Source organism: Bacillus rossius, chromosome 1 (genome assembly GCF_032445375.1).
Source record: "Bacillus rossius redtenbacheri isolate Brsri chromosome 1, Brsri_v3, whole genome shotgun sequence".
NCBI classification, from domain to species: domain Eukaryota; kingdom Metazoa; phylum Arthropoda; class Insecta; order Phasmatodea; family Bacillidae; genus Bacillus; species Bacillus rossius.
In genome coordinates, this window is record NC_086330.1 from 289,757,377 (window position 1) to 289,784,932 (window position 27,556).

At 37.0% G+C, this 27,556-nt stretch overlaps 1 protein-coding gene and 1 long non-coding RNA gene across 4 annotated transcripts in view; one reads left to right on the forward strand and one right to left on the reverse strand.

Moving 5' to 3' along the window:
• The window catches only part of LOC134527719 (uncharacterized), a 260,507-nt gene that overhangs the window by 157,508 nt on the left and 75,443 nt on the right, over positions 1 to 27,556 (forward strand). The window lies entirely within an intron of this gene.
• On the reverse strand, positions 6,586 to 10,287 carry LOC134527717 (uncharacterized). The gene is made up of 3 exons (XR_010074255.1): positions 9,782 to 10,287; positions 8,762 to 9,015; positions 6,586 to 7,628 (listed from the first exon to the last, which is right to left on the reverse strand). It is a non-coding gene; the product is annotated as an uncharacterized LOC134527717 (long non-coding RNA).

Here is a 27,556-nt window from a genome sequence, read left to right on the forward strand (position 1 = left end):
TCTCTCAAAATGTGTAGGTCTACATTTATATACATTACTACCAATAGAGAGTAAACATTCTGGTCATTAATTTCTTCAACTTCAAAAGTAGTAAAATATTGATAATCTGGTTTTATATCAGCAACTGTCACTATCACTGTCTCCCGCAAAGAAATTTTCTGTTACTAGAAGAAATATTACTTCAAATTAAAGTTGAGAAAAATCACTTTTGAAACATTCCTCTCAGATACCATATGACCACTCTTGGAAAAAAACTCTTTCACATGGAACGGACGTTGCCACGACACACAGTCTTCTCTTCATGATTTCATAAAGTCTGGGGTAAACATGCTTTTTATGCTTCCACCACTGAAGCGGATTTTCGTGTCTTCGTAGTAACGGCTCTTGGAGGTACCTGTCAAGTTCTATGATTCCAGCTGCTCTAGGAATTCTATTTTGTTTCAGATTTTTCACTTTAGAATCAAAGTCCTTCCACAACAAACTAGACGCAACTTTGGTTTCACTGAAGTCTTGCATTGCTGGAATTTCTTCCAGCTGAGAACTACAACACTCACTGGCTTTGGAGACAATTTGCTGATATGCAGAATTGAAGGCATTGTCATCTTGAAACCCCTGCTTCTTAAAACGTGGGTCAAGAAGAGTTGCTTCCGATAATATAATGTTATCTTCTATGTTCGATGCTAGTCTCTTAGAAAGTTGCTCCTGCAATTTTATAACCATGCTCTTAACTTTTTCGGGCAAGCTATTCGTGTTTATCCTTGCAATATGTTGCAGCATTGCCTGTCGAAGAAGTATGACTTTGGAAACCGTCACTGCCATCTCGCTACTCAATTCCACTGTCACTTCCTTAAACACATTAAGAATTTCACAGGCATTCTGTAGAACCTCCCACTAGTCTTGAGTGAGTGGCTGAATGGGTGAAATTAAAAGAGGCAGTATTGAAATTATGGCTTCTTTCAACTCGATAAAACGTTTAAACATATCGTATGTGGAGTTACATCGTGTAACCACATCTTGAATAAGCTTATGCTCAGGAAGTCCCATCTGTTTTTGTGAAACGAGGAGTTTTACTGTGGCCTGTAGACTTCTCTTGAAAAATTCAACAATCGTTTTGACTTTCGTTTGTACTTCACGTATTTCTTGTATTCCAGCTTGAACAACGAGGTTAACTGAATGTGAAAAACATGGAATATGTACACAAACGAATGGATGCAGTCATGTTCGAAGCATTGTCTGTAATGACAGCACATACCTTATTGAAAACACCCCACTCAGTCACGACTCGTTTTATTTCTCCTGCGATGTTTTCAGCTGTGTGCCTTTCTTCGTCTTTCTCAAAGCAGTCCAACTGATATGACTTAAGTTCACACTGTTCATTGATGAAATGAGCTGTCAGAGATAAGTAAATCTGATTCGTTATCGACGTCCAGCCGTCTGTAGTAATTGCTGAAGCATTACTTAGATCGGCTCTAACAACTTCTGCAGTTTTGTTGTAGAGTTGTGGTATCAAACTTGTGGAGACAGTCTTCCTACTTGGGAGTGCATAACCAGGATTCAGTATGTTCACAAAGTTCTTAAATTCTACACTTTCAACAATACTTAACGGGTGATAGGTAATTGCCAATGATGATACATATGTTGATGGCGTGTTTGTGTCCGATACGGCTTCTGCTGTTGTTGATTCTGGCTGTTCCACTAACGGATGAACTTCAGACAAATCTTCATTGCAAGTCTTGGATCGTTTTTCTCTTGAATAACTAACACCCACTTGTTTTGTTTTCAGATGTCTAGCTAAGTTACTTGTTGATCCACCCTTGTATGAAAAAATGCACTTACATAGATCACATTTAGCTTGTCCGGATGAAATCTCAGAAAACCCATACTTGACTACGTTTTCTGAATTCCATATTTTAACCATATAATTATAAATTTATAAACGAAAGAATAAATAAAAAATACCAAAAATATACATTGTTATAATGTACGCCCGCAGTCTTAAACTTTATAATAAAATAAAATAACACATTTTAACAATTTGTCACGCACAAGTTCGGAATACCAGTTGACTACACCACTATTTGAACTGTTCTTCGAAACCCAAGACGAACTGACACTAGATGGCAACGCATGCGAGACAGAATATTTTTCACTTTGGACATCAGCATGTGCTCGAGGACTGAGGGCAAAACGGACATATGACATAACTAGTAATTTATCATAATAAAAAAGTGCATGTGTTTCTTAAAAGTAATGTAAATGACTATTTTGTATTTGTTCTGTGCTTAACGAAACATGTTAATTTTTACTAGCTGTAAGATAAAAGTATTAAAACATGCAAATTATTAATAAAGAAACAGTAGCATTTTATATCATGTCCCTGTAATGTATTACATTTTCTGGACTTAGATGCTTTTTGTGTGCAGTTTTGTTGCTGCAGTGCGACGATAGCTGTGAAAGAGGGGGGGGGGGAGGCTGTAGTAGAGTTGGAGATGTGCAGTGCGTGTCAGGTATTTTATTGTTAATATGTCCACTTACGAAGTGTAGGATTTCGAGAAAATAAGACATAAAATGCTACTAATTTATTAATACGTATTCAAAATCCATCGGAAATTTCAATGGTAAACGCATATATATATGTATATATATATATGCATGTTTTTTTTTTGCAACAGAACACAGGTTCGTGATTCAAGGTTAGTACTGCTATAAATGAGTTATGCATTTAAGTCGTTTGTTTATAGTAAATGTAGGCCTACTTATTAGTTTAGTGGTATTTATATAGTAGATATCACGCAGATTCGTATTGAAAGTGTAAGTTATAATAAATGATTGTCTTGATGAAACCCTACTATAGGAAAGCTGGTCTATGCAGTTTTCACAGCATAAAAATGAGATAAACATAAGTAGGCCTACTTACATTGCAAATTAATATAAAAAGGTTTTTGTCCATTTCTTCGGGATCCAATCACATCAGTTTGATATAGGTAACCAATTCGTGTACCAAGTGTAGGCCTCTGTTACAAAAACGAAAGACTTAAAACTAAAGAAATGTCCTCACATTTTGGCAATTAAAAAAGCTTCCAACAGCAGAAATCTTTCCAATACCTTCCTTATTTATTTTCATAGAATGTCTTGAACATAATTACTTGCTTACAGGAACTGTACAGGTAAGATTCTTAGGGTGGATGTGGGGAGGATAGGGAGTTTTTTTTTAGTTCACATAGTTACACAAATATTTTACTTATTAATTTTTATTTTGTAATGCCTGCATGCATAAGGACGGGGTGGAACGCCATAGCATGGCAAGGATTGCGAACGGGTATTTGTAACACAACAATTTTTAAACAACAATAAAGTTTTAATAAAACTTAACAAAAATAAATAACAAGGTTATCAAAATGTTTTTTTAAGAGTTTAACACACACAGCAATAGTGAACGAGCCATTATCAAGGCCACATAAAAGGTGAGAAATACGCCGGCGCAACGTAGTACAAAACATGTGCGGTCGCATTAAGGGCCATTAAGGCAGACGCATTGAAACTGCCAAATTACAAGATTGCCAAAATGCAGGGAAATCCCACTGCCTTATGCGCATTACTTGCGTTACAAAAATAAGTTACATAATCTTAAAATGAAAATTTACGATACGTTTTACGTACGTCGACGACTCAGGGGAGAACAGTTACAAACCAATGAAGTTAAATTAAATCAAGTTACATTAAATCCAAAAGAAATTTTCCAGGTGGCGATCGAAAGGGAATTTAGACAAAACACACAAAATTCAACAAACGTTTACATTATGGCAAGGGCCACCGCCTTACTCCAACTTACATTTTCTTTCCCCCGAGGTCGCGCACGTCGTACAAAGTTAAAGTCTAACTGACTGACTACATGCTGGCTAACAATTACTCGAGCTCTCAAAAGAGACTAAACGAAATCAGACGAGCTAGTTGATACACGAAGAACAAGACCGAATAAATCGAAAACGTCTGTTTTTATAACATATGTGCCGCGCAGCGCGCATGCGCCGAACGGAGGAGGAGAGGGGAGAAGCAAGCAGGCATACACTAGGAGGGGGAAGGAAGGAGGGGACGACGAGCCGCTGACCGCGCAGACGGGCGGTGTTTGAAGGAAGCGGCGATCCTAACGCTTCAATTTATTAATCCTAAATTCAACTCTAGGCTGTTTTACATTTGATACATGTTATAAATACAAGATACATGGTAATAAAATTACATTATGTTAATACAATCCAATTAATAACATAACATTATGCAAATACAACACAATTACAAGAGTACTTGAGACATTATAGGTTTTCTCTAGTTTTATGTAATTTGTATATTACTTAAGGGAAGCCAGGGTAGTAAGAGAAAATTTTTTTATTAGATTTAGTTCTAATCATATGTCTTTGATAAAATTTAACATTCACAATTTATAGTGAAATTATTATTTTTTTAATTTTATAATATCTTATGTATCTTAAAACCCCATCAGAAGGAATAAGAGACATACCTTTCACTGCCAACTGTATAAGAATAAAAACGTAGCAAATAAAATGGACATTTGTAAAAATCTTGCACAAGGACTTTTCCATAAAAAAATTAAAAGTCAAAATTACCGCTAAGAAAATAACTGTAAAAAAAATATTAACACAAACTGAATTACCATAAGCTACAAGCTGTATAACCAGCTAATATATTATATTACTAAAAACATTAGGTTAAAAAATATTTTATATAGTGCTGGAGATATGATTGCAACTTACAGTTAAAAAGCCTCTCCAAAATACATTACAAATGCATACAAGCTGTGTACAGTAAATCTGTCATAAACATGAGTACATACACAACTGACTCATTAATTACATTAACTTAAATGGCAACATTCATGTGCGCTTCAATGCCAAAACATATAAAGTCAGCATGGAACATTAAATAAGTAGCAAAATGTAAACAAATATGTTTTGAAACACAAACCACACAATGGGGTAAGAAACACTAATCCTAAATAAAATTTATCAATCAATTTATGTTGAAGAGAAACATTGGAACTGCTTAATAATTGCCTGCACTGGGCTGTAATGATTACTGTTTATAAGGACATAATTGTACAAACACTGTTGATGCAGTAACAGATAAAGTGCAACAATCACTTGGCATAAATGCAGAATCTACATAAATATAGGGTACCATGTTTACATATTTATATACTATGAAGATGCTCAACTAATAGATTTAACTGTGCTTTGCTACTGGTATTCAAAATTTGAAAGACAAAATGTATCTCATGAGAATCTAACAACGATACAATACAATAGAATACAGTAGAGTCGTAACAGAAATGGGATTAACCAGAGAAAAATTAACTGTACTGTAATTTGCAGTTTGTCATATACCTGTAAGCCAAGAGTACACACACACACTTGTTGAAGCACAATTACCTGTGTAAAACTTTATTGGCTTTCCTGTTTCTTCTCTTCTTCTGAAGTCGTTCAAAATATATGTCTATGTTGTACCGTTTCACATAATGGTATATCTTCATTCTTTAAAATAGCTTCATAGTAAATAATTTTGGAAAACTGGGGCAAGGATGGCAGAAGTCAACACGCTCAAATGCTTGTAAAATGGTGTTTGCAATTAAATGTGTCTTATGTTTCTCAAACAACGGCTGGAACAATTTAAGTTTAACAATGAAATTAACAAAATCTTCACAAGGCATCATGAAAGCTCCAAAATTTCCACGATTACTTTCATATGCTCTGAAATAACATAACAATTGTGAACTGTCAGTGAGAATGGCATTAGTATGTGCATAGTTTTCACATACTACACAAGAATGTCGAATGAGAGCTTTAGACATAAGATAGCCACTAATGTAAACTAACACATTCTGCTCTGGAACATTCAGATGGCGGTAATCTTGAGCATTAACACAACAAACACTTGAATTTACAACTTGAGTTGAACTTGCATCAACAAGTACTTTTTTTAGAAAGATCTGCAACATTTACAATCCATTTGTCAGAACCACACATACAATTGCTGGTGGGCGAGCCCTGCAGTTCAACCTGTACAAGCAATTTCTTGAAAATACAAGAGAAAAGGTAGGGTGTAGGATTATCACAGTTTCCACCTTGTTGACGTACAGTGCTGAAGTAGTTTTCCAGTGCATCCTGATTCAGTCTCCTGGTGAACAGAAACTGAACATTCTCCTGCGTTTTCACTTGTTCCCAAATACCAAGAATTGCACGAAGTGAAATCCTCCAGCCAGATAAACACTTGATAGTTTTGGTAACATCTTTGCCTAAACGATTCCTTACTACCAGATTGTCCAGGAAAACAAGGAGCTCGGATATGAATTCCTTATGACCAGAGGTTTCTGTCAGAGCAGATCTATATTTTTTTGGAGACTTCAAAGATGAACTGTTTACACAATCAAAGATAATGTCAAACTTCTGCAACAGTTCAGCAGTACCAGAGGCAGATGCAGGAAGTAAACCCATGGCAACACTTGTATTAATGGCGGCTGCACACGAATGACTTAAAACTTGCGCTGCTAATTTCACTAGCATTTTCGAAAAACCATTCAAATAAATGTGGTTGTCAGTGAGTTTACTTTCCAGTCTGTTGGAACGTGTCTTATCCTGCAAATACATTGTCTCTATGTCTTTCCAACGTGCTACTTTACCATCAAAATGAAATGTGTGTTTCATAAGGTTGTTTCTTAATGACTTTTCTAAATGAGATGTGTCAAAACAATAAAATATTTTCAGATCGTCCAGTTCCAAATATGGTTTTTCTGGTGTCACGGACAGTAATTTAGACATTTCCAAAAAGTTAGACCCCCATATCAGAAATCACTGCCCTGACAATCAGACCAACTTCCTTTAACTTCTGGATTAAAGAAAACAGAATTTCCTTTACTTTTTCAGCGGGGCATGAATCTGCAACAAAGTTATAGGTTAAGGGCTGTTTCCAATTTTGAAACAAACCCTTCGCCATGAAAACAAGCGTAGATGTAGCTAATTCTGGTTTGCCTACTGTACTGGTCCTAGCAAATCCTAAAACTTCATCTTTAACCGGATTGTAGAGAAAATGCAGCTTCAGTGCCATTTAATCTACACACACAACACAGTTATTGTTCCTTGGACTCAGTTCGCTTGCTTTTACCTTCAAAACACTTGTTACCTAATCCGTAGACCCTTCTCCAACAGAAACTTTTGATAGCAATTTTTGTAAAAGCCTTGGCGTTGGAAGCGGCAAATGAGTTCACAAATACTTATATGTTTTTGGACTTAAAAAATGGACAGACAGTGCAAAACTTTTCAAAGGTTCAGAATACCGGGAATTATTCTGTGTTTTGAACAACTCCATGAATTTCTTAAATTTATGTGGTAATGACTGGCAAGAACAAACTGATGACACCTTTCGGCAGTTTTCATGAAGCTTCTTCAATCGCGCTGTCCTGCATCTCTATTTGGAAGCCAGTTTCTGCAATGCCGCCTTCCTGGGTGAATATATTGGCCTGGATGGTGTCTGTCTGGGTGAGCTCACTAGTTGGGATGATGGCACTGGAGTAGTGGTCCCAGCGAAATGGGAATCACTGTGCTCAACAGGCATATCACCTGCAGACAATATTCCAATATTACGGAAACAGCAAAATAACACTGTATCACAAGGCAATCACAAATAAAAGCATGTAAGGTGGGCAGTTTAAAAAACTATCACTTTCTAAATATGAAGCAGCTGTCTAAACTGAAAATAAATCATTACACCGTTTATTGCTGCCAAAATGCTATAAAATGTTAATATAAAATTATAAATTGCATACTTGAAGTTCATATTACGTTTTTAAAAATAAGAGACAAGATCTTTAAAAAAATCTGACAGTTGGCAGCTCTACATTATCAGGTCTTCCAAAATACATTACTATGTCTGAGATAGTGACATATTGAACACATGTTTCATATTTTCATAAAATACTTTGAATAACATAAACCAGTTTCATTTTCTTAAAAGTGTGTGTCATTACTTCTTATTTTTACTAACATTCATAACGTCATAACATATGTAACCCACAAGAGGAATGGGATACCAGTAGCCCAAATTTATGATGTAACTTACTGCTGCTTCGAACCAAGTTAGTTATTACAATGATTCTTAACAAATAAGATAGAACCTTATTGTTCTTTACAGTATGCATTCTTTTGTTCACTTGAGTAAATCTAAAATGTGTTAACATGAGCCAGACACAATGAAATATCATGTGTAAATAAATCCAAATTTATCTCAATCCCCTTTTAACAGAATATGGAGGAAAACAATGTAATGTAAATGTAAGCTACCTCACGAACAATACTTACACATAAGGAAGACATTTGCCTTCTAGGATCAACATTCATGAGAACTAGTGATGCAAACATAATAATATAACAGCAGCTAATATTTGTTTTCAAACTTATTTCAATCACATCATCACTAACTTCAGAGTTTAAAAATTACAATTTTTGAGATTAGCCTATTTGGACATACCCAGTTAACAAGACACTAATATTAAAAAAGGTATGTGGCACAAACACACACATTCACCTATTGTAATATCATCCTAGATGTGCCATAGGTAGGTCTAAAATGAACAAATGTGACAATCAAAACAAAATGATCAATAAATATGGGACACTATCATCATTGAAACTCATGTATTGAAAGAATATGTATGCATGTATCTCCAAACTGAAAAATGTGTGATAACACTTACTTTGAACTGAAGATGTTTTGCTGCCCACAGATACTCGCTTCTTTGGCAACTTTCTCTGGGATTGAATAAGTGGAGGTGGGTTTGGAACATCAAATTTTGCCGGAACAGCATGACTGTGAAGTCTGTTCTTCATATCATTCAAAAACATACAGTCTTCAAAGTGATCAGTGCATATTGTACAATTCTTATGCAGATACTCAGGGGGTTTGTTGAGCAAATCTGCTCGTCTGCAAGCAATCACCCATTTCTTGCATCTGCAATGATAAAGAAATAACATAATTCCCAACTGTACAAACGCAAACCCTATAAAGACACACATTCTGCAAACATGTTAACACAGCACTTGAATTTTGTGCATAACTGTAATATTGTTATTATAAATTTTGAACAGGCGGAAAAAGTTCTATTTTGCGTATCCAAATTGATCATTTGCTTTTGATAGAATAATCATGTACATTTTGATATTGTGGTACATGCTACTTGTTTTAATTTAGTGCGTCGAAAAACCCTTTTTTTTATAAAATTGGATTTAACATACATAGGTACTGCAACTATGGACAAGCAGTAAAATTATTTGGCTGATGGCAACTCTATCTAAGTTCCTGCTTGTTTACACATGTAATAAGTCATAAGTTACATATTATAATTTAACAGTGTAATATTAAAATAAATCGGTTTGCACATTCGGTAGACTAAGCAATCATCAGGCCTATGTTACAATAACCACAATAGGACTGACCTTGCTACCAAATCATTTCTTAAACAATACTAGATTTTTAAAGCTAAAAACAATTCAAGATTTTTTCGTATCATTTTCTTTCGTGTACTTGTTTTTATGGTTACATTGTTTTTTAGCTTAAACCTAATCTCCAACTACTTTAAAAAAATCTACTGTAGTGCGGATATTTGGTTAGTTTAAGTACATTAAAAAAAAGTCCGGTATTAAAAACTACAATAGACCCTCAGTATTAATAAATATTTACAAATGGTCAACTAGATACATACGGTACATTAACTTACCGTACTGGGTGCAAAGGGAATGAGAAAAAAACTTATTTTCTTAGCTTGCCTCCGGTTGTTCGAACAATTAAATGCTGAACAGTGCGTTGTCCCGCAAGGCTTTTTACGTTTTTCCATTCTTCCAAGAATCAAGTCATTAAAAAAATTTGAAAGGAAATTCTTGCAGACAAATTTACTTGCCTACGAATCTGAGTAGTAAATCCGATTGCACAAAATCACCAAAATATTATTCCAAAACAATCTGTCGCTCATATACACTAAGAACACGAATACGTTGGAAACGCAGAACATGGCGGCCGTCTACGTGGTCGAGTTCGTGATTGGCCAGTGGAGTTCGCTTCTGATATCCCTTATTTATTCTGTGCCATGATCGTGCAAATGTAAAGTTATTCACAGCAAGAAGACAAGATATAAGTAAAGTTGAATGGTGTTATGCAGAAGCCATCGAAGACATAGAAATTCAAAAGAGAGAAAACAAGCTTTAAAGTAAATGCTCTTTGAAATATTTTGAGGCTCACCAAAGAATATGAAATTGATATTGGAATATCTAGGATGAGCATATATCTTGCTCTCAAAAATATTTATGCCGAAAGATAGTTTTCCATATTTTATTCCAAATAAATGTGGGTTGGTCTTTTTCTGCAAATTTGTTAAGCACAGTACAATATGTTCAGCAGAAAATAATACTTATGTATTTTGTGTGCATGTTTTCTGAACCATCACATTTAATTTTATAAATGCAGAAACTTACATCATTTCCTTGTTAATACATTTAAATACTGGTTGTTAGTCTTTAGTAAATGCATATTTTTATCACACTGCAAAATAAACCAAAATCTTGGCAGTTGGAATTATTTGATCCCAGTTTGATTTATATATTAATAGCGAATGTATTCATGAACTAATTTGGTTTACAATTAAAATTATTTGGACATAAAATATTTTGAAAAAAAAATACTGACCTCTTGACACTGAATATTCTAAGGAATATAAATACATATTTAGATAGAGAACATCATAAAATTATTATTATATGAAATACAATGTTAGCAAACATTTCACTATTGAATGTCAAAATCCAATGTATTGTTTAATCCATCTACATCATCTTCCTGAGCATCATTGGCCATCGTATATCTACTGCATCACCTGGGATAAGGTGTTTAATGGATTCTATATCAACCAATTTCGCAGCTGTAATTCGTTTTCCATTTAGCCACAATGACACCAGTTCCCAAATATGATCAGCTTCTGGCCTTCCCCTAGTAATCTTTTTAATATTGATTAAAAGTTTATCTTTACTTCTGAAATCTGTGGTGATGTACAGAAGGAATGGCTCTTCGCGCTTTAGTGTAATTTGTCTGGAATTAAGCCAACTTACTTTTCTATTGTCTTCCGACATTTTCCTATTAGTAATAGAACCTTCAATCTTTTTGGTTCCAAGAAAATCTCCAGTATTCATTTTTGAAACAATGAGAGGTTTCTTTTTCGGCATGTCTTCATAACATCGATGTAATCTAGGTGTGTATAGCCTTTGTTGGTACTTGAGTACTCTCTCAATATCTGCGAAATCCCTATCATTAGAGAGAAAGCTATGCCCAGAAACCAAGAACCTAAGTATTATCTTTTTCAATCGTGGATGATTGTGTAAAATTTCTTTCATTATGAGAACCATCTTGATATTACGGTTTTGCTGCCACAGGAATCTGACCACATGATTAGTGTTTCTACATCAGAATTTAATCTACTGGTGATGTGCTTGAGGAGACAAGAACCAATTTCCTGCGCTCCTCTACCTGCTTCTCCTTCCAGCCAAACATAGCAGTATAAAACATGATACTGGTTGGCATACGAGGTAATGGTCAAGTTTTCTCCATATCATAGGTGAGACACTCAGTATCAGCACAGTACTTTGCAAGTTTCATGTCACTTTTCAACATGGTTTGAGCATCAGTAGCAATTTGAAGATGATTTTGGTGCTCTTCTTTAAATTTGGCACTGTTTTCGTTGTCATTCTGAATCTGGTTATGTAATGTATCACATTTGTTACACGTGTCTTTTTTGACCGGTTTGATTGTTAAGTTAAATTTATCGTAAAATACTGTCTTGTAGGTTGCAAGGCTTACAGGGTCTACTGTTTCACTTTTGTAAGCACTGTACAACTTCTCCAGTGTCATGTCTCGTGGCAAATATTTAGAAGAAACATTTTCCCTACAATAGTGTGAGGTGTATGTTGGTACACTCTTAATATGTGCTATAACTTTCTTCAATTTGATGTCAGATGTTTTGTTCCAGCCTCCTTGCTGAACTCCTCTTTGATCATTTAACGGTAGTCGACCATTCACTTTTTTGAGTGCCGTGTTAACCCTGCATGGAGAGATTGCCATAGTCTTGCAGAACATATTTCTACATACTCGTACTGATGATAAACTAAAAATTCTTGAAAACTGCTTCTTTTTCGGATCACGTCCATACTGTCGCTTTTTAGAGTATTCTGTTACAAGGCTCCATATATATATATATATATATATATATATATATATATATATATTGTTCTGTTTAATCACTCAACTTACAGAATCTGTCAAACTCCTTCTTCCTCTCTTCAAGACCCACTTTCTGATTGCACTGGAGAGGGCAGTGACATTCATAATCTTCAAACAGTTTATGTGCTACATGCTTGTACTTGTAGTTGTGGTAGGGTTGGTTGCTATTTCGTTTCCTCTTCCTGTTACTCCTTGACTGTTCTTTGATTTTCCTTTTTCTTTTTTCTTCCTCTTGATTTTCGCCCTGTTTTGATGTTTTCCTACAAACACAAAAGCTCAGAATATTATAATTTTTAAATATCACTCTCATAATAGTATAGCATCTCAGTATTAGAAAATAGTGCGAACCTACCTCTGGGTTTTCCCCACCACTGTAATCAAATGATGAGTCGCCAGAAAAAATATGTAAATGACTTTCTTTATGATCGACATCAAGACTCACATTAGACTCAGTGTCGTTTTTCTGGAACACACAAGTTCTGTATTTTTTAATATTACTTGTGACACCATACATTGGGGTACTTGAGCACTGTTAAACTGTACATAGCATATTCTTGTTATAGTTTACAAGATTATGACTTCGTAAGTTATGAAGTTACAGTTTTTCAGTTTTAAACATTTGTGAGTTTATTAGAGACCATTCTGGTTTTTTTTAAGACAGCAAATAATGCATTCAGTTCAACTAAATTACAGTATAATATAATTCCCGAAACCAATGTACGTAGAAACTGAGAATATAATCTAATCTCTTGAAATTCTTCTGTTGGTGACAATGATGTATGTAGGCTACTTCTTCATCATGAGTGATTGAACACCTTCATTTACAATGCCAGAAAAAAGTATCTCACTTCTTCAAACTTATTTTCGGAATGTAGGCCTACTACATGTGACTCCTTGTCTGGTACTTCCTGTAGAAAGAAACACATATTAGGTAACCAAGTTTTTATCTTCATTAAAAACCAAAACTCTTATTTCAATTCTAACTGGTTAAAGCTATGGTACTTAATTAACGTTAATTAAGTTAATTTACCACATTGAAAATAAAATTAATAAAAAAATTAACACAACAGAACCCCATCATATGTCGTAGTTATGCTTACCTGTATTTTTACATTTCCTGGTGAAATATCTTCAGGACTATCATATCTTTGCTCAGAAAATGCTTTTAAGGCAAGCTGTACAAGAAGTTTTCCTCTTCTTTCTGCAGCCATTATAACAAACAGGTGTACTGTAAACTGTTCATCAAAAGATATCCAGGAGAGTTTCCCACCAAAAGTAAAATAAGTGCTACCAATATAAGCAGTACTGGCAACATTTACATGAGATACCTTAGCCAATAATTAATTAATATATTATAATATTAATGAAATTATTGGAAAAAAATATTTAGATGAAATGGATTAAGGTGTTTTAAAAGGCTAGTGTGTTTTGAAGAAACAAACCAATCCACTTAGATAGTTTCTGAAATATTCCGTAGATAAAATGAACATAGCAATAAATCACCCAAACCAAATTGATTCTTTCTGCAGACCACTGAGACCAATGTAAGCTATAAATTACATGTAGCCTATTTGTAACTAAACTCACATGTTCGTACAGTTTTATAATTATTAAAAAAAAAAAAAACCTTGCAATAGTTCACATCCAACATGCAATGAATGCAATGTCAGGCATTCGCTCACTTGTTAAAAGTGATTCGTGTGTTTACCGGGGGTACTCCCATTTACACATATTCATTCACTATGTCAATGTTTCATTTTAATTTCCATCAGCCTTCATCGTCAATATTGACATATTTATTACATCATTCATTCGTTCATTCATTAATATGAACAGCTGAGTGGGTAAAGGTTCATATTCCATATATACATGTTTTGAGAAAAATAGGAAAAACTGTTTTGTACGAAAACTACAGTTTTGATCAAAAACTTCACTATTGAGCAACTGTAGGTGTAAGTCAATAAAGTAATAATAAATAATGTTTGTAACCCAAAATCATAAAAAATAATGCATTAAATACAAGATATTAATGCACTAAACATAATAAATATATTTTTGCACACATTTAAGGCAATTAATAGTCATATATAATATTTTGTCAGCTGTTATGCATCAAGAAAAACTTTCTTCAAGGCAAATTAATATTTTATTATAATGCATTACACTTAACAAAATACTGGCACACATAATAAAGAGAAACGAACACTATTTGACAAAGAAAATGCACCTGGAAACTATTTAAGGCAAAATAGCATTGCACAGAACGATATACATTGATATTTTGTACACACTATGGCTGAAAAGTAATACTTTTAAAACAAACATGCACACTTCTTTATTACATGCAAAAAGGTATTGCACTGAACAGAACTTACATATACACACTTTAGCCAAAAAGTAATAATAATATTAAACAGAGCACAATATGAAACAGCATAGTATATTAAACAGCACACATGCAAAACTCTATGAAAAAGTATTACTGGACAGAACACAAAGGTTTGGAATTTGTACACAGTCTTGCAATAACCAGTTTGCAACTGTATCACTCATCATCACTATTTCCTGAGTTTGAAGTCGGCCACTGAAGAATCTCATCATAAAACTGCTTATAGGTGTCAGGTACCTACATAATGTGTGACTTTGGAGATATCCTGCAGCTTCTTCGGATTGATAGGAAGTTTACCAACATAAGCTTTTTCATTGGGCAGTGGCACATTGTCTTGTTTCTTCAGTTTGAATGTGTTCTCAACCAGTCCATCAATGTACTCAGAAGCTGTCACATGGCCATTTAACTCGCTTCTGTACACAAGATGTCTGCATGTACTTATGTTGAAGGTAAGACCATGCTTGTGGATGTCCTTTGGAGTTTTCTTAAAGTACTGTGGCCACCAGTCTTTGAAGTTCAGTAGGTATGTGGTTTCTTTCATCAGTTTTCACTAAAAAGTGAGGATTACGCTTTCTTGCACCTCGAATAATCTGTTCATACTGGTTTGGTGAATAAATACGATCCTCTTTGTGAACAGCTCGTTTGATGACTGAAAAGTTTCTGTCACATGGCAAGAAACTATGTCCTCGAATAGGATAGTACTGGTTCATGACTTTGAATCTTCCAGTCATGGTCAGTACCAATAACAGCCGGGTTAGTGAGTGATTACGATTTTGTCCGGCACATGCATCACTAAATATGTGATGTTCTTTCACTTCTTCAGGAATTCTGTCTACGAAGTTGTGCCAGAAATTAGGCATTTCGTCACCTTTTTTTAATTTTTCTATAATTTTAAATTTTTTTGGGAAATCTTATTTTTTAATTTATCTGGTTGTTAAGGGGGTGATTACTTTATGTTAGGCCGGTGTACGCCACGTATTTAAACTTTATTCCAGTGGACCGAAGCCCCCTTTCTCAGGGGGCCAATCTGATATTTTGCTGTCTAATGTGGATGTGGGCAGCCCGGTTGATTTTCTCTCGCCTGCAGTCACGTCCCGAGTTTGTAATTTTATTTCCCTTCATGACCAAAATTGCATAGAGTAGCTTTTGGGCTGCAAGCTGCTACTTCTGAGAGGCCTGCTGAGAATAGCAAGTCTCGTCACGAATGAGGCTCCAGTGGCCCGGTGTTCCCAGCGGAGTGGCGTTTTCTGTCACCCTCCCCTCCCCCTTCTCCACGTTAGTTCTGAGAAATCAAGCTAGGAGCAGTGACCTGACGGGAACTTAGCCAAGACGATGGCCTAATTCAAGGACATTCTCCCTGGTCTTACAGAGTCGTCCCCGACATCTAGCGGAGAAAAAAGTAACCGCGGGCCTGGTCGCCAGCGTGCAGAGCTCACCATCGTGACACCTAGTGGCAAGTCAGCTCACCGCCTCAGTTAGTTCCCCTTTACGTCGCTAGAGAGCAGCGCTGCGGCACCCTTAAGCCCTATGCTTGCTTCTCGCGGCCTGTAGAAGTCGATTCTTTGTAGCTTCCTGTTACCGCCGGTAGAGAGCGCGCATGTCGTGTTGTTGTCACGCCCGCCTCGGGCACCTCCGCATGTTTTCGGCCCTGAGCCGAACCTTCCCCCCTCCTTTTTTCTTAGGGCTGAGCGCCCGATTTAATTAGAAGCTTTGACCGCCATCGCCGGCACTTAGTTCTCTGACCTCGGCTACTGACCACATCTTCTCGGCGTCCTCTGTGCTAAGAGGCTTTTCGCGGGAACGGCGATTTTCGGTTGCATAAAAGATGTAGTCAGTTGCTTAAGGGATGTGATCCCATTTGTACAGTAGCCAGGCAGAGGTAGTTTTTAGAAAAAGTCATGTGTAGTTAAATGTTTTTTTATTTTTTATTCTTTAAATCTGGTTTCCTTCGCGCATCCGCGAATTCTCGGTACGCGCCATGCTGATGTCGGCGCGAGACACCTCGCGAGCCCTGTTTCCACACCCTGTTTGGTGAGTAATCCATTTTTTTTTCTCCTCAAATTCCCGTTTGTTGGCCTTTCGCGCCGACTGTGTATGACTGTCTGGACGCAGGTCTAATTCTTTTTGAATTTGACATGTGTTTCAGACAGGGTCAAAGTTTCCGGGGAGAGAAATTGCTCCCCGCATGATCTTCGGGACCTCCAGCTGATTTCCCCCTTTAGAAGAGTTTTCCTCTCGGTCCGACGTCATCCTGGGAAGACCCGGGTGATATAAGCTATATAAATATTCCACTTCCATAGAAGGAACTAAATCCATTATCAAGATACCAGCGAGCAGTGCCTTAAGAACGTAATCCTCAGGAACATGTAAACTCTGGAAACTCATATATTTGTAATCGTTGGGAGAATCAAATTTTGGTGCTATACTTGAAATTTTGTTAATGTAATAATTTGTTTGTTAAGGTGTAATGTGTATTGTTTTAAATAATCTAGGGGCGCCCCCGTAATTTTGTTAATTGCTAAGATATTTATTATCATGTCGACATAACGCTAAAACAAATCCTCTTAATAATAAACCAGGAAAACCTATAGACAAAATTATTTATATAGTGTATTTATTTATCATATACCTTCTTCTACACAACGATCCACGAACTCCCAAGTTACTAGTGTGCAGGGAGTGTAAATTTTGTCTTGTTCACCACCTCGTGTCCCCTCTGGTAATTAACTTGAATTTTCTTAATATTTTGCCCAGCAGTTTCCAAGGTGTTTTTAATTAATTTAAAATAATATAATTTTTGGGCACGAGGGGCGTAACAAAGTCTAGGACACAGCTGCATACCTCGTTAGGGCCTCTTTTAGCTACCCCTTTTGTGTATGTGTAGAATACTGATGATTATAATGAACATTGAAGACAAAGAACCACAGTTTGCGCAAATAAAACATTTCCTGAACAGGCATAAAAGGCAGTGGAAGATTCTGCATAAAGTCGAAAACAATACCCATGGCATTATTTCTGTTTTTACAGAACTTGGTGACATCCTGAAGTTTTTTGTAAAACTTACTAGAACGTCGTTTGTGAATAAGTAGCTCAGCGACTGCAAATCGTTTTGCTACTTCGTTGAGAGTTGAAGATTTAATCTTTGAATTTAAATCTTCACAGGTCGAGCATACATCAACTTGAGGCATACCAAACCTATAACCATAGTTTTCTTTGAAATGTTTTAAATAATACCCATACTTTACAGTTCCTTTTAGTGAAGGATGACGCTCTATGAAAAGATCATGTATTTTTCGAACAGTCAAATCCGATTCCAAAAATGTGACAGGAACGGAAGTGTAGTGAGACTCATGTTTAAGAAAAGAGGAAATATGCTCATCTATCATGACTATAGTAGTTATTTCCAGTGTATTGCCACGGTTTTGGTGCTGTCCACTTAAGTCAATAGGTAGCTGATTTCTCTCGAGAAGCTTGTTTAGACGTTGGACGACCTTATTTGAGATGGCATGCAAACTTAGGTAGGCCTTACGACAAACATCAACCCGTGTGGTTGCTTTCATTGCAAAGTACTTAAAGGATGGTGTGTTTTGTTTGGAGTTTTCTGACAAAGAACGATGTCTACCAACATCGTATCTCTCCATCAATCCTAAAAGGTACGTGTCTTGTTCATTTTTTTGAGATGTCCGCTATAAACAGTCGCTATTATGTTGTGTTTTTTCTTTAACACTGAAGCCAACCAAACATTGCTTACAGCAACCACAGTCTGCGCCTGTCATTTTAGCCTCCACTAACAAACCTTCACTCGTTACAAACTCTTCACCCTTTCTTCTTGGTATTTTCTTTTTTTCTTTTGAATGCATTTCTTTGTTTACCTTACCTCGTTTTTTATTAGGCTCGAGACATTCTTCCTCTGAATCTGACATTTCGCACAGTATCCACAAAATATTCCTGTATTATCTTACTAACTGTATCAAAGCTGGCAAAAAAGGTCACAACACTAACCTAACCTATAAACAGAACAACATACCTCAATGTACACAACACACAAAACAATAGAATAACCGATGTAGTTACAGCCATATAGGTCATAAAATTCATGAATGACAAGTATACACCAGCAGTGCAAGTAGCATAAAGCAGTGCAATTCTTTTTTTACAAATTGTAAAAACCTTTCGTATTGTAACATTTTATTCTGTACACATTCAAACACAACCTGTATTTTGAAAGCAGAGTGCCATATTTTACCAGTTTATAATTAAACATGCACTGAAGTTGTATAGATGTCTATTCCAATTTCCAGCTCAATATTGGGTGGAAGAAAGATAACATTTCTATTGGGTGGAAGAAGGATAACATTCCTGGAATTTTATCCTCCTTCATCTCAATGAAATATTCAGCATCATTTTCAACAATGGCCTACCACTGCAATATTATCCTTCTTACACTAAATGGGTAGAGTATAAGAAATACTACAAAATGGCTATCTGAGGTACATTTCGCCAGTTTGTGGAATGTTATCCTTTTTCCACTCAGCTGTTCAATTCATTCATTCAAATCCCCAATAGGCTCCAAATTGTCTCATATTATTACAATATGCCCTATTTGTGTGTTATTTTACATGCTTAACATTGCTTGTACTGGTTTTCTAAAATGTTCCTAAAATGAAGTTGTTTAGTTGTGGATGATATGTTTACTACATTTTAAAGAAATATATAAACAAAAAAAATCAAAATAAGTTCCTTATCAATGGTTTTATTTTAGTACATTTTTGTATATTAACTTATATCTAATTTATTATATGAATAATGAAATAATTTTGCAAAAGCTTGCTAATATGTCATGTCTGACATGTAACCCAGTGTGTTCAGATCGTGGCCGGAGAACGAAAGATACAAATTTTGATTCTCGGTCGAGTCGGGAATTTTTCAAATTGAAAAATTCCCCACCCAATTCCAGGTTTGTAAGTTGCGAAGTCCTTTCACGGAAAACAATGGTAAACCAACATACAATAAAAATACGATGAAATCCACAGGTTCAATGCAGCTTCCCCACCGTGACATTATCTGGGGTAAACGTGCTTGGACATGAGTATAGAGGAATCATCATCAATGCTATCATGCTAAAAAATGCGCCCGGTTATATATGTAACACTGCAGGAAAAAGCTTGTGATCAAAAGTCAATATTTTTGTAACAGTCAGTATACAGCGAAACTTTGAAATATCAGCTATCCGAGCCACCCTCTTTATGATAACTTCGCAGGCGATAACAGGAAGAGGCCAGCTGCAGCGACGAAACTAATACTCTAGAGGATGAACGAGTTATGACTTGATAGGAGCTACATCCCGTACTCAGAGCTAAAAGAACGAAATGAACGAATATTTTTGAACGAATCATTACCCGGAGTTGATTCAAATGAATCGATTCGGCCAAATGAATCGTTCTGTCCATCACTACTGACTACATATTTACTGGATAATCTAAAAAAAAAAAAAAAAAGAATTCAAAGAAAAAAAGTTAATGTTATGCTAAAGTTCACCAGGTTTTGCCGAGAAACCAATTATATTAGGTGTATTTGACTTGTAATATCAACAAAAGTCCTAAAATTAAAAGTTCCGTTGCGGCCGAATAGGTGACTATATTAAAATGTAATTTTCCTTTGCAACAAAAATACAATAATAGTTTAGTGTTTTTCTTCTGAGTTTGGATACCAAACTTGCAGGTAACATAGACATAGAAGGTGCTTGTTGCTTGTAGTATGCAAGAGTCACATGGCTTCTAGAACTGCTTTATTCGCATGCTGCTTAGTCTTCGCAGAGCTGGTCAGCGAAATTAACACACAATAACCTGGTTGAAACATATCAGATCAATACATGGGTTGAGATGAATACTTGCAGACTTGTAAACAAACAACTTGATGAAACATAAAACATACTAGCTCACACCTGGCTAGGCTAATGTGTAGCTGTCGAATCGTAGCCGCCTGGTAGGTCTGACATCAAACTGAACTGCGACATCTAATACAACATTAGACACTGTGTACAAAATCGAAGTGCGAGTGGTCTGCTGCCTATTTCGTCACAGGACAACAAACTGGATTTACACCTTTTAGAGACCAGTATAGTTTACCCAATACACTATTCATCACAGTATTCGATCAGTTTCTGATTCAGCCAAGGTCCATGGCAGGACACAATACAAAACAGCATCACACATACAGTGTTAAACAGATGCTTTGGCCTTTGTTTACATTGGCTCACTCATTCATAATTCACATGTAGTTTTTTTCAAATTCTTCCTCCATCTTCTAAACCTTCTGATAAAACTTAGCCTCTCAACCGGTTAGTTACTATGGGCTGGTGATAGGCCCTCAAATGCATTAGGTTATACTTGCCTATGCAGCACTGTGTGTCAGGTTCAGACAATACATAGCAATTATTCTGAATCACTTTTGTCACCATGTAGGGTCCGTCAAATAACAAAAAGAATTTTTTTGTTATCTGGTCCCACTTCTTACTGATGTGTGATGTCTTGCATAAGACTAAGTCTCCAACCTGGGACTTCTTGGTTCTGGATGCACTATTCCTCTTCTGTCTGGAAGTGGCTTCTGATCTCAGATGCTGGTTGATCAGCTGCTCCACTTCCTCTCATGTTGGTAATCCAACTCTTTCTTCTGTCTCTTCCGTTTCATGTCATATCTGGGCAAGTAGAACACGGGTCGATCGCCACCGATCTATCCAAACTCACTGCTTCATGTGGGGTAAAACCTATCTACCTACCTACAAGCTTCTCTCTTATGCTCCATCTGTCTGCTAAAGGCAATGGTTTGGGACTGTCTCTTGCAGTAATAGTCCACAAATTAAAGTTGACCATCACACCAAATTGTGTTAGGAAATCAGTTCCTATAATCAGCGGCTTGGCTAGATCCTTCACAACCGTAGCAGTCATTTTCTTAGGCTGACCAAGTCCTGTAATATTTAACAATGCTTGTCGATTGACAATAGGACTGGCTCTTGAAGTCACACCGATGATCTTAAGAGCAGAACTGGAATCTTAGGTATGCTGACTCCTGTGTGCTCCAGCTGATGCACTAACTCTCCACTGACACACTGACACACGTAACTTCAGCACCGATGTCTATAAGTGCTGCTTTATCTTGGCCGTAGACCTGCAGAGTGATCTCTGGACACACTGCCTTGACCTGAGGTATATCGTCCTCAACAACTTCCCTGTACAGAAACTCATTCTCTCGGAGCATTACCATACATACAAACTTACGGTAACTTACATAGCTATAAATGTTATTGGTTTCTACCCCTGAGTCTGGATAGTGGGTCATGGTTCGGGGCGATTCAACCGGGACCCGTCCCAGGTTGGAGACTTAGTCTTATGCAAGACATCACACATCAGTAAGAAGTGGGACCAGATAACAAAAAAATTCTTTTTGTTATTTGACGGACCCTACATGGTGACAAAAGTGATTCAGAATAATTGCTATGTATTGTCTGAACCTGACACACAGTGCTGCATAGGCAAGTATAACCTAATGCATTTGAGGGCCTATCACCAGCCCATAGTAACTAACCGGTTGAGAGGCTAAGTTTTATCAGAAGGTTTAGAAGATGGAGGAAGAATTTGAAAAAAACTACATGTGAATTATGAATGAGTGAGCCAATGTAAACAAAGGCCAAAGCATCTGTTTAACACTGTATGTGTGATGCTGTTTTGTATTGTGTCCTGCCATGGACCTTTGCTGAATCAGAAACTGATCGAATACTGTGATGAATAGTGTATTGGGTAAACTATACTGGTCTCTAAAAGGTGTAAATCCAGTTTGTTGTCCTGTGACGAACAGTTACTCATTGCCCATACTGCCTGACCTGGCAGCAGGTGCAGTTGGAGCCTGTTGTCTCCAACTCTCTTGCCCTCTAGCTACGTTGACAACTGCAGCTTGAAACTCAGCTGCAACTGGGCTGACTGGCATGTTGCGCTGAAAGTAACCCTGCTGATGATGATACTGTCCATGGAGGATGAACGTGGTAGTTAATGAACATGGTGGTTGATGGCTGCTGGACAGGCTGCTGTAATGGGCTGGACCGCAGCTTGCATCCTGGTCAGCGGGGTTCCTGTGTTGTGGCATTCGGTTGTCCTGCCTTCTCTCTTCACCTGACGCATAACTACTCTTGTTACTGTGGTGCCTGTATTCGGCCTCATCGTCGGAGAACGTTTGACGATTGTAGAAGTATGACTTTCTGGGTGGCCGTCCTCCCTGCTTCTGCTTGTTGTTGTAGTCTTCTTCCCCTCCACTGGTGGCTCCCTTCCTCTGGGACCACCAGGTGCCATTGTGGTAAAGCTTACCACCATGGTATTTCTTGCTGGCCTTACCGTGGTACTTGCCTCCCCTGTTGTGGTACATGGGACCAGACTGCATGTACTCGGGCTGTCTTTTCTAGCTCAGAGTGTGGATGTTGGCCTGTCTGTCCTTGTTAGGCCGGTTTTGCCAGTAGTTATTGACTGGCCCCTGCTTGTAGTGGTGAGGAGGGTGACGATCAGGCTCCTCCTTGCTAGTCTGTGTCCTTTGTAACTTCTGTAGCTTGTCTACAATCAGCAAGTGATCACCGAACTTGGTCACATCCCTTTAGATGTGCCCTGTCATTTGTATATGTATGGCTCTGGTAGTTGAGTCAGCATGATGGCGATGAATTCTTCGTCAGACATTGTTATGTCTAGGTACCTAGTTCTCTTGTACATCGTAGAGATGTGAGCTTCCAACGAGCTACCCTTTTTACTATCGTACCTGTTCGAATGCAGTTGGGCCCTGACATTGCCCTGGATCTTAAAGTTCCAGTACTGATTTTTGAAACTTTCGAAAGTTGTTACACTGGCACTCTGTAACTGCCACCAGTAGAATTCTGTTCTATTGGGAGCAAAATTCAAGCATTTCAGCTTCTCTGCATTACTCAGAGAGAAGGTGGCTGATTACTCAAATTTGTTCAGGAACCTAATGTGGTTCTCTTGTGATTTGCCTACGAACGTGGGGATGGACTCTGACCAATGTTTAGCTAGGTGATGTACCAGTGCTGCATGGTCAATAGGTGTCGTGTTGGTGCAATGATTGACATCTGTAATGACTGGTAGATGCAGGAATGCAGTGTTGTTCACAGGATGTACCTACCAAAATTAGCTAAATCGAATACATGTATATTAAAGAGTTAGTACACCATGACACTCAAGGTTTGCTAGCAGCCTTTATCAAATAACGATTCACTGGTGTCGAAGCCTGGAAGATGTGTATGGCTCAAGTCCACTATCCAAATGATTTGAACGTGAAATGTACATAATATGCCGAAATATACCTTTTGGGATTTAAAATGATTATACGAAGAGCCGCACGTCAGAACGTATGGCTGAGTGAGGTCGGGTGCAGAACTGATTGAAAAGCTTACGACTATTACGATGAACTGGATGTGGTGCGAAAACTGTAGGCTCTGCATTCGCAGAGCGACCGACCCCTGTGAGCTCCCGATGGCAACTGGCGCTCGAGCGCCGCGCGACCTCGCGCCAAGACGCGTTTAGCGGGGGGAAACAGCTCCGACCAGTTTTGGACTTAAATGTTAAATTTGATATTACATGATTATTTAACAATTGCACATAATTTTCATATTATTTCAGTATATTTTATTTGTTATTATTTTGGTTTTTTAAATGATGAATTACTTATTTAATTATACATTAGCGCATTGCCACACCCGGCCGGGTACTATAGTCGACTTGCTGTTCGTCGTGGCGCACTTTCACTCACACGGCGGACATCATACTCGGGCGTGTTCGTTGCACTTACGAATAAGTGTTGTGATGTAACAGCCTGTGAGACCCAGAGGGAACACCGGCGGCTGGCGTCAAATGCCAACCAACGAGGCCGTTATGCCCAACAACACTACAGGGAGCGTTCAAGTATTACGCGCAATTTTTTGATATTTTTGACCCCCCCTCCCCCCCATGTAACGCGCCGTAACGTTTTTCTGTACCCCCCCCCTCCCCCCTAGTAAAACGTTACGTAACCCCAAGTGACCATTTTTACCTAAAAGTCACAATTATGTGGCGTAACGTACCGGAATAAGTCACTAAAATACCTTTGTTATTGTTTTAATCGCGTTCATGTTATTTATTAACATTTGAAATGTCTTTTTTTTAAAAGCAAGAGCTTTCTAATGTTTTTTTTGTCCTAATAAATTTTTACTACTCAATCATACATTTAGCAATCATACATTTAATTACGTCGTTTTCCTGACTTGGCTCTGTCCTTACACACTTTTTGCTTTATCCGCCATTGTTCTTCTCATGTATTCTCCTATTTTAGCGTTTTACTAATAAAGGTATTAAAATTAAATAACAAATTTTATTTTTAATAATAATTTTTACCTTTGGCAATGCAATTACAAACATAAAACTAACTGCAATAAAATATATTTGTCAAAATATAATCGTATTTAAGAATACGATCAAACGAAAACGAAAAACATTTAAAATAAAATTAGCCATAATTAAAATAAGTAGATTGTAAAAAAAACAATTCAATTGGAGTTTTACTGCTCCTCTGTCCATGGGTTTGCCAGCCACTCAGATTCTTTCATTACTGGCATCCGGAGAGCAGACGAAGAGGGATCCGGAATTGTTAACCCGCTTACATCAACTTCGTCTTCATCGAGCCAATCGGCATCCTCAGACGATGTTTCGCAGCGACACACAGTACAGAGAAGCTCATTTGCCCTTCTTGCAGCAAGTCGCTGTGGCCGTACTCGACTTTCACGAAGGTCTTGGGCAGTCTTGCCATGCATGTAACGATTGTGCATTTGCACACTCTTGTGGGATGTAAAAAAAAACCACAGGTTGAACATACTCGGTTCTTTAGGTCGGATTGTACTGATGGGCAAAATAATTCGTAAGGCATCTGCTTAAACCCTTCTAGAGGAAGCGACAGATCAACAGACAACCTCACAAGAAGTGGCGAAAACTTGCATGATCCTCTGTCTATCTGACTAGGTACACGAACTTGTTTGCGGTTTGAAGGATTGGGCAGGGTGGCGGCAGGAATGTTTCTAGAAAGACAGATTTTAATGCACTCCTCAGGCGGGAACAGCAGGATTCATCCGTGCATTAAATAACTTGCAAGAAATATTGCGATTCACGGACGTGAGCGTTATACCACGCCATATTAGGGTCTGAGGGATCCTGCAAGCTATCTTCAGGGTTTCTGTATTCCGCTGAAACATCGTAGTTGTCAATTTTCATACAGTCGATCGAGTGCTTGGAGCACATAAACGAAAAGGGTTGCCATCTTGGGAGAACAAAATACGAACAATTCAATCGGGAATCCTCCATAAAAAATAAACGAAAAGGGTTGCCAACTTGGGTGATTTTAATTCACTAGTTTTTTTATTAACCTTTCAGACCAATCATCTTTCGTACCACAACATTACTGTTGTGATGAGAGAAAATCTCACACATAGAAAACAGTGTATTTTGAATATCAATACCTATATAATTTCTAATATGGCGATTGGAGTCTAAGTTGACAACCGAAGTATAACGAAGCCATCCGAATAGCGGTATTTTTTGTTTTAACTACTTTACTGGAGTGACGAGAAAAACTATCACAGCTGTTGATATATATATATATATATATATATATATATATATATATATATACTAGCTGCCCGACCCGGCTTCGCACGGCTATACTACAGGGAAAAGAAGACCAAATATCACATTTACAGTAATAATAAATTAAATACCATGGCAATTAATTTATTACAATGTTTTTTAATGTATCGGAGAGAAAACGAATAGCACCGATGGTTTCCCGACTCTCGAGCACGCAACGTACAACTGGTGTACCCGTACTTCGCTTCGGCAGTCTGCAGGCAGTACACTCTTGCGCCGCTCATTTTATATGCCCCTACTTGCGGGTACACCACTGCAGCGCCTCGAATGGAAAAAGAAATCAAAGCGATGCCCGTTGCCATGTTCTGTTCAAACGTTTTAAATTCGAAAATTTACAGGAATTTCCCTGAATCTAATCGCAGCGTCATCTGCCGGGTCGAACTGAAATTACTATAATTACTATAAGATACTATTAATGTTATAATTTATTTTACAAACTTATATTTTTATTTTCAAAGAGACATCAATACGTTATAAGTTGCATAGAATAAAATGAGAACTAACAATTTAAAAATGTAGGTTAAGTTGATTGTTATTGAATGCACGTCTATACATAATTAAAATCACGAAAAATCATGTAAAATACTCACTTCAATACTGCACCTCACAAATTTGCACCTATATTTTTAATTACACTTTAAAATGTTATTTCAATAAATAATATAATAATCTTAATAACCAATTCTATTTTAATTTTAATGTAATAACAACAATTCATAAAATCCGTCCAAAGATTAACAACAACACATAAATAAATACACAACACACACATATATATACTGTAAACCCAAACCATTCAAAGATCAACAACAATTTATAAATAAAAAATTAATTAAATAAACATTTTCCAGTGGACCAAAATGTGAATCTAAACCATCCTCGAATCCCCGTGAACTCACACAAAAAATTTCATCGAAATCGGTCCAGCAGTCTAGGAGGAGTTCAGTGACATACACACGCACACAATAAATATATATATATAAAGATATATATAGGTATATATATAAATAGCTTTACGTTTGGAGTTAAAAAAACAATATTCACTATTCCAGTAAAGCAAGCAGAAGCAATTTTGTGAAGGTAAAAAAAATTTAAGCTATCATGCCATTTGAAATTT